We start from the raw sequence: 8,892 nt of genomic DNA, 5'->3' as shown, positions 1-8,892 counted from the left end.
TATATATTCCAGGCTAAATAACAGTTTATCTCATGTCCCATTATTTAAAAAATAAAATTTTGGTATAATTTAGGTATTTCTCTTTTAAAAAAATATATTTAATTTATTTATTTATATATTTAAAAAATATATTTTATTGATTTCAGAGAGGAAAAGAAAGGGAGAGATAGAAACATCAATGATGACAGAGCATCATTGATTTGCTGCCTCCTGCACGCCCCCTACTGGGGATCGAGCCCACAACCCAGGCATGTGCCCTTGACCGGGATCAAACCTGGGACCCTTCAGTCCATAGGCCCACACTCTATCCACTGAGCCAAACAAGCTAGGGCAGGTATTTTCTTTACATAGCTACAATGTTTGTATAACACCCTTACATTGAGTCAATCTATGTTATTGGAAAATATTGTTAAAGACCATTTGACAAAATCAATCAGGCTAACACTCAATCTCTATAAGAACTGGCAACTTACATGCTATAAAATACATAGTAGGTTTCTCCATTTTATTTGGATAACTAGTCCACCATATAGAGAACCAATGGTTGCTCTAAGTTACAGAATTAACATTACAACTACCTTAAAAAGCATATTGGTGCTTTTCTTGCATGGAATCTAAGAAAAAAGTTGGAAGATAAGTACAAGAAATTCACTTGGGTCCTAGTTGGTGGGTCCCGGGTTCAATTCCAGTCAAAGGCACATGCCCGGGTTGTGTGCTTGATCCCCATTGGGGGATGTGTAGGAGGCAGCCAATCAATGATTCTCTCTCATCATTGATGTTCTCTCTCTCTCCTTCTCCCTTCTTCTCTGAAATCAATAAAAATATATATTTAAAAAAAACAAAAGAAATTCACTTGGGTGCATATCACTTTTTTTCCCCCCCAGAAAGGAGAGTCAAGAATATGATCTCAATTAGAAAACAAGGAACTCTTGTTTTGATGAAAATGTTTGGATGTATGCCAGCAAAACAAGGGCAAAAATCAAGAAAGAAGAAGACATGGGATACAAGAACACAGCAATCAACCCCAGTGTAGAAGAATGCCAAGATGCAGCAGAGCTGGAAGCCATCTTTCTCCACAGGACAAAGCCAGTGGGCTCCACAGAGCATGTATTCAACAATGGAAATGGACTGCATTTCATGCTGGAGATGGGGAAAGGAGGCACATATTCTTTTCAGTAGGGAAAAAAGAAAGGCAATTGGAATTTGTAAGAAAAAAAAATCACAAGAGAGCTACAGTCCAGACATGAAGCAAACTAAAATATGTCTTGATTATAAACAACTAATGGAATTTAAGGAAAGTGGCATTCTCTCTTCGGTGGCTGAGGGGTCAAAAAGTGGACCCAGGAAACAGGAAAGAAATGTCCTGCGCGGCACCTGTCTCTGCACTAATATTTACATAGTGATAATAAAGCAAAGGTTGCTGACTGCCATTCAAAGTTCAGAACCAGTTATAGACAAAACATTGACTATTTATTTATAGCAACAGAACAGAGTGCTGCTGTCACGAATCTTGATGTCATCAAATTAAAAGACAGAAAGCAAAAGTGAAGCCGACAGAGGCTGGGTGGGAGAAGAGAGGGGAGAAGGGAAAGAGGGTGTGGCAATGGCTTCACCATACGTTGGGGAGACAAGAGCTGCTACAATAAAGCTGAAGAACAAGAAACAGGAGTATATCTTATTTTAAGTTATGAAGACTTCCAATAAAATAACTAAAGACAATAGAACTACCAAAAATGGATAGGAGCGAGAGAAAAGCTTAAGCAGTTAAATCCTCACATTTCAGAGGTAGGAGTAAATGTCTATAATTGATACAGAAAGAAATATTAACATAGGGATATTATTCCAAGCTATAAAGAGGATTACCTAAAAAACAAAAAATAAATGAGTTGCCCCTGAGAAGCAGTACTGGGATGAGGAGTGGAGAAAGAATGGCATTGGGGCTGTGGCATCCTATATAATAAAAGCCTAATATGCAAATTGTCCCCTCGACCAGGAATTGGACCGCTCACTATGACATGCGCTGACCACCAGGGGGCGGCGCAGAACATGGCAGTGTCAGCGAGACGGCGCTGGCAGCGGGCAGCAGTAGAGGCGCTGCCAGCCCCTGTGGGCCCCGACAAGAGCGGGACTACAGCTGGATGGTGGAACAGGTGAGCAGGCGGCACCAGGCCAAGGCGGGTGCAAGCGGGGGCCACCAGTGGCGGCAGAGGGCAGGGCCCCTGCCCGACTCCCAGGAGCTGAGGGAGCCGGGCAGGAGGCCTGGCCCCTACTGATTGCCCTGCAGAAGGCAACCAGCAGCCAGCAGGCCCTGATCACCTGATCGGGGGTAGGCCCCAGGCTGGGACAGGAACTGGGGGTGGGTGGCAATGAACAACCTCCTGTGGCACCGGGGCAGGGGGCTGTGACCTCTCGCCAGCTACCTGGGGCGGGGGTGACAGGGACAGAGGTGCAGTGAGAATGCGGGGTATCCACTGAGCTCGCTCTCACTCCCCCTGCTACTCTCCCCCAGAATGCCAGGGCTCAAGCGATAGGGAAGCCCCTGCACTCAGGTGCCGGGCGCCTGCAAGGAGCCTGCCCTGCATCCACACGGTCTCTTTCGGGTAAGTCAGGCCGCACCCACCGGTACCGCAGGGGCCGGTCGGGCTCCCTGTAGGTTCGCGCAGGAGCAGGTCTGCAAGGCTGGCCAGGAGAGCGCGCGCTGCCCACCCAGCTTCCGTGCAGGACCGCTGGGAATCCCAGAGGCCCACACTGAGCCCCGGCCCATGGTGTCCAACTGCGCTCACTACATCTCTGCCTGGGGACTTGGGAGCCGTGACTCAGGCAGAAGGGGGTGTGCGGGGGCCCAGGTGCTGCCCAGGGCCCAGAGGTCAGCGGGGACCTGCCCATCCATGCCAGACACTCACGCTTTGATCGCCAGCCAGGCCTCGGGACCGCACCCATGCACGAATTTCGTGCACCGGGCCTCTAGTCTATATATATAAAAAGCTAATATGCTGCCCTAACCGGTTTGGCTCAGTGGATAGAGCGTCAGCCTGCGGACTCAAGGGTCTCAGGTTCGATTCCCGTCAAGGGCATGTACCTTGGTTGCAGGCACATCACCAGTAAGGGAGTGTGCAGGAGGCAGCTGATCGATGTTTCTCTCTCATTGATGTTTCTAACTCACTATCCCTCTCCCTTCCTCTCTGTGAAAAATCAATAAAAATATATTTAAAAAAAAAAAAAAAAGCTAATATGCTAAGTCTCCATCCGACCGGTAGCTATGATGCATACTGACCACCAGAGGGCAGACACTCAAAGCAGGAGCTGCTGAGCTGCAGTGACTTGGCAGTGACTGAGGGAGCCAGAGTCCTCGCAGGGCCATGCGATTCCACCTTCAGCCTTGGGTTATGTTGTTGCTGGGGCACTGTTGGCCCTGAATCTGGTTTACTGCACACTTGCATTTGTGTTCCACACCTTGTACAACAGCAACTTTGCAGAGTGCCCTCTCACACTCCAGGCCCCCTCAGGGGATGTCGGAGGGCCAGTTTCAGCTTGACCCCCACAGGCCAGGCCCAGAGACCCCACCTGCTGAAGGGACCCTGCTCACTCTGCAGATGCCCTTCGAGCCACGGCGCCACCCCAGGTGCGGCTGGCTGGGGAGGGACCACGGGAGGTTGACTCCAGTGCGTGTCTGGGCCCTCTCGCCCAGTCCCACCCCTGCCGGCCATCTTCTAATTAATTTCCTTTCAATGTGCATGAATCTGTGCACTGGGTCACTAGTTTCATTATAAGTCCTCTGGATTGGCAATTGTCTTTTCTTTTTTTACTAAATATTAACTCAATTTTTTTTCTTTCTTTTTTTTAAATCAGAAGGGAAGGGAGAGGGAGAGAGAGATAGAAACATCAATGATGATAGAAAATCATTGATTGGCTGCCTCCTACATGCCCTCCACTGGGAATGGAACCAGCAACCCAGGCATGTGCCCTGACGAGGAATTGAACCATGACTTCCTGGTTCATAGGAACAATGCACAACCACTGAGCCACGCCGGCCAGGCTAACTTAATTTCTTAAAACAGCTAATAAAAACAAAGAACCAAGTTGGATTGAATTTAGATATAATAATATAGAGTATTAATACTTTGTTTTTTCTTTAACCATTGTGCACTCTAAGCAATTAGCACTTATTTCTCACTTCAGGGATTTCTAGACAGATGAGGTAGTCATGGAACATAACACATTAAACATGATTTTCAAACCAATCAGACAACCCAAGGTTATGCCACAGACTGATGAAAGTTTTGTGGACAATTATTTGCTAGAGAGAAATACAGCCAAGCGGTGTAGAGGAGCTCTCAGCAGTTCATATCTTCTCCGTTTTAACAGGGGCCACGGGTGCACCTTCAAGATGATGCTCCTGGGGAGTGGAGCAGGGATAACTTCCTGCAACATCGTTTTCCTCAAGCACAAAATAAGCAGGAGGATGGGGAGAGACTTATCATCCCCACAGTTTGTCAGGACAAGTAGTTATGGCCTGACCAGCTTTAAAGATTTGCACAGTGTGTGAACCCTGGCAGGGCTGAATTCTTATTTGTGTTTTGAATATCATTTGAATTTTTTTGTTTTTAATGAGATTGCCTAATAGTCTTTATTAAATTTTAAATTTTTTCATTATGCTAGAAGCCACTAAAATTGGTTCTCTTTTTTATTCAACCTCTAGTGAATATTGGCTTCATTCTGTAACCTAGTTTATCTCTAATTTTGTATATAAATTTCTCCCTTTCTATATTTTGAGATGAGGGTGGAATACTTATGAGGCAGATAGTAATGAAGTTCTAGTTCAGTTTTAGTGCATATATAAATGAAGATAAAACCATACAAATACTCATAGAGCAGTACAAATTTTTGATTGATTAAAAAATATATTGAGGCTAGCTGATAATATTCTATATCAAGACAGGACTAGAAGCCCTGGCTGGTGTGGCTCAGATGGTTGAGCGTCCTCCTGAGCACAGAAGGGTCTGGGGTTCGATTTCCGGTAAGGGCACATGCCTGGGTTGTGGGTTTGATCCGTAGTCCAGGTGCATGGGAGAGGCAACTGATCACTGTTTCTCTCTCACATCAATGTTTCTCTCTCTCCCACTCTCTAAAAAAATCAATTAAAAAATTAAAACAAAAAACAAAAGACGACAGGATTGCAAGCATTATTCCACCCCTTGCAGCACTTTAACTGCTTGAAATTTTAGAAAATGTTTTCATTTAGTCCAGGATTTCTCAACATTGACACTATTGACATTTTAAATAAGATAATCCACTCTTGTGGGGGCTGCCTGTGCAGCATCCCTGGTTTCTATCACTGGATGCCAGTAACATACTCTCCCCCAACTCCCAGTAGTGAGGACCAAAAGTGTCTCCACACTTTGCAAAATATCCCCTGGGGGCAATATTGTCCCTGGTTAAGAATCATCTCTATATATAAATGGCTAATATGCAAAGTGTCTGACCGTTCAACTGGTAGCTATGATGCACACTGATCACCAGGGGGCAGATGCTCAACGCACAGGCATGGAAACATGGAACAGACTGATGAATCTCTGAGGGAAGAGGGGAGGAGGGATGGAGGGGAAGAGATTAACCAAAGATCTTATATGCATACTAGAGTCCTGGTGCATGGATTCATGCACTGGTGGGGTCTCTGGGCCTGGCCTGCAGAAATTGGGCCGAAACCAGCAGTCTGACATCCCCCAAGGGGTCCGGGATTGTGAGAGGGCGCAGGCCAGGCCGAGGGACGCCAGCAGAGCACGAATCCATGCACCGGGCCTCTAGTTTAAAAATAAGAATCTTATATTTAAAGAATTAAAATTTAATTTTAGAGATACTACTACTGTGTCAACTTTGCCTATTTCTCATATGATGAATTTGTCGTGCACACCATTGAACTTTTGAACTTGAGAAATATAAACCATAATGGACTCTGATTCTTAGATAAGATAAATGGGGTCTTTAGCACTGTAGTTGACTGGCATTTTCAACTAACTCATAAATAGCAGAACAAATATGCTTTGATATTTTTAGCTTAGGGAGATCTATCTTAAACCATGCATAGCTGATAAAAATGTGAAATCTAAGCTCTTTGAATTTCTCTTGAGTTAACCAGATGGTGTGCTTCTGATCTGCCTACAAAATCTTTCCATTCTTTCCAAATAAAATGCTATTTTTTTACTTTCCACTTAAAAATCATATGCTTTTAGATTTTTTCCAAGTTAAAAAAAAAAATCCAGGCTACATTAGACACTAAAGTAAACTATCACGAGCCCTGGGATTCCTGGGACTTGGGTAATCTCAGGAACATGTCACTTACCTTCACGTTCTTTACCTTCACCTTCTTGTATCTTCACGTCATCTAGGCTTCTCGTATATCCTTATGGTAACAGCAAACACACATATATTCCTTATTATGTGTCAGGCACATTCTAAGCTCTTTTACATATGTTTAAATTTAAAATTTTTTCCACCTTATTGATATTTAAAAAACTGCGTGTATCTAATGTATACAATTTGATAAATTTGCACATATGCATTCACCCATGAAACTATCACCACAATGAAAGTATTCTTTGCCAAAAATACCACAGAAACCCAGCCAGTGTGACTCAGTGGATTGAGCACTGTCCCATGCACCAAAAGGTCACCCGTTTGATTTCCTGTCAGGGCAAATGCCCAGGTTTCAAGCTTGATCCCCAGTAGGGGGGGTGCAGGAGGCAGCTGATTGATGTTTTTTTTCTCTTTGAAAACATCTATTTCTATCTATCTCTCCCTCTCCCTTCTTCTCTTTAAAAAAAATCAATTAAAAAAACATTTAAAAAATACCACAGAAGTAATGCTTCAGGAGACATATAATTTTGGTTTCTCCCATTATTGTGATACTATGTTTGACATTGGTTAAGGTGGTATTGGCCAGGTGTCTCTGCTAAGTTATTAGTTTATCTTTTGTACTTAATATGTATCTTGTTACTGTTGTTCTTCAAACTTTCACCCACTAGTTTTAGCATCCATAATTATTACTATGATGGTTACCAAATAATGATGAAATAATTTTCATCATTTCTTCATGACTTTCTACCTTAAAAACTCTTTTGTGCTTGCAAGCACTCTCTCTCTCTCTCTCCTCTCTCCTCCCTCCCCCATCTGTCTCTCTCATTGTGGTCCTGTTATTTACTCAATGGGTTATATTCCTTTGTTTTCATTATTTATTTTGATGTTCAAATTGTTACAGATTTCGTCAATGAGAGCTCCTTCAAATAGGTTCCTGTGATTCTGACACAAAAAGATGTTCCAGGCTCTTCTTGTATTTTCCCTGCCCCTGTCCTGGAATCAACCATTTCTTCAAGAAGTCTCTGTTCTTTTCAATAATAAATGAGATTTAGAAACCACAAACAGTGTTACGTGCACTCGTTGCTCCTGAGCTCTATGAACAGAACCTACATACTTGTGTTCATATACACACATGCATACATATACATATATTAACATTCAATCATTTCAATCCTATGAAGTAGCTACTACTTTTATTATTTTCATTTTATAGTTGAAGAAACTGAGAATCAGAAGCTAAGTAACTTGCCAAAGTTCTCCCAGTTAAGTGATAAGACCTAGATTGGAACCTGGGTAGTCTGGCTACACATCTACCCTCTTTTTTTTTAAAAAGGAAACTAAAAAGATATTTTAATTAAATATAATGCATAATCTTCAACTGTATCCTGGAACAGAAAAAACAATGTTCTAAAGGACTTTAATAGGACAGTGGCAAAATTTGATGATGGTACTGCTCAGTCCAAAATGTCAAACATTGCAGGTGATTATCTGGCCTCTGCCTGCTTCTTACAGCCACTTACACCATTTTGGCTGTAGTTACCCCAGCATGAGCTCACGTTCTGTAGCTTATACCCATTACTTTTGTTCTTTGCCTTGAGCATTACAGTGAGTCTGTTTCCGTTTCCATATTTTAATCATTCTGACAGCTGAAAGGAGCTTGTCTGCCTTCTTCCATTCTCAGTCTTTTCTTCAGCATAAACATCCTCCATCCTTTCAACCATTAGCCTGAGAAGCTGCTTATGTGTGCTGTTTGCCAGTGCTCCTTCCAAAGAATGGCACCTGAGTCGTCTGGCTCAGGGTCTTTCATGAGGTTGCAATCAAGCTGTTGGCCGGGCTGCAGTTGTATAAAGGCTTGACTGGGGCAGAGGGATCTGTTTCACAGATGGCTCCATCCCATGGCTGTTGGCAGGAAGCCTCAATTCTTCAACATATACACCTACCTCTCCACAGCACTTCTGAGTGTCCTCATAACATGGCAACTGGCTTCCCAGGAAGGGAGAAAGCTCTTTGTTAGGCTGATTAGGCTTGGGAAGGACCTGGCACCCTTTTCAAATGGACCAATTTCCCAGGCTTCTGATGGGCCACCCCTTAACCAACCTATTTCCTAGATCTTTCCGGGTTATGTCTCTTATCCAATCTAATCCTTTTCCCAGGTTAGACTGACATACCTCCATGGTGGCCTTCTTGGTTCCTACTGCACATTGGCTTACCTCCCCCTTTATTGTTTTCTCTCTTCCCGCAGTGATCTGGGAGGAACAGACTCCTGGTTCCCTGGGGAGTGTGTGAAGCTGTAACTTCCTAAAGAAGCAAGCCGGCTTATGGTCCTTAGGTGATTATGCCTAATAATGCCTGATTTCCTTTGCTCCCCTCCTTTATAACAGCTATCTATGCTAACATATCCACTGGAGAGTGAATAAGTAACACATGACATATTCATTCAAAGAAATGCTCTACAGCAGTGGAAATGAATAAATTTACAGCTACCTGTATGCCCACAGATGAAGCAAGATGCAGAAGAAAATACACAGGAAGATTCCA

The sequence above is a fragment of the Myotis lucifugus genome, unplaced genomic scaffold, assembly GCF_000147115.1.
Source record: "Myotis lucifugus unplaced genomic scaffold, Myoluc2.0 scaffold_134, whole genome shotgun sequence".
Classification (NCBI taxonomy): Eukaryota; Metazoa; Chordata; class Mammalia; order Chiroptera; family Vespertilionidae; genus Myotis; species Myotis lucifugus.
This window is presented reverse-complemented; position numbering follows the sequence as displayed.